This window comes from Penaeus monodon, chromosome 24, assembly GCF_015228065.2.
Source record: "Penaeus monodon isolate SGIC_2016 chromosome 24, NSTDA_Pmon_1, whole genome shotgun sequence".
NCBI lineage: Eukaryota > Metazoa > Arthropoda > Malacostraca > Decapoda > Penaeidae > Penaeus > Penaeus monodon.
In genome coordinates this window covers 6,110,531-6,110,875 of record NC_051409.1, presented here as the reverse complement: position 1 = coordinate 6,110,875, position 345 = coordinate 6,110,531, and positions in this window count along the sequence as shown.

Sequence of the window (345 nt, the reverse complement as noted above, 5' to 3'; positions counted from 1 at the left end):
CTATCGAAGGACAAAATACAAGATCTTCGCTATATAATTTATTGAATCTGACTACAGCAGCTGACACAAAACTTCAGGTTACACGTAGCACTATTTTGAATGTTTCCCTTTGAGCTGAGAATAATGTCCATAACACATAAACAGACATTTATTATTAGGTGTACATGAACAGGTACACAAACGGAACTTGGTGTAGGTGGTGAACATGTATAAGTTACTTACAGATCAACATAGAAAGTGGACACGTTTTAAATGGATAGTCACATTGTTTTTGTTCCTGTAATGGGTGCTATTTGTATAAATGGATCAGGTGCTTCTGAAACGACCTGGAAGAAGGGGGGCACG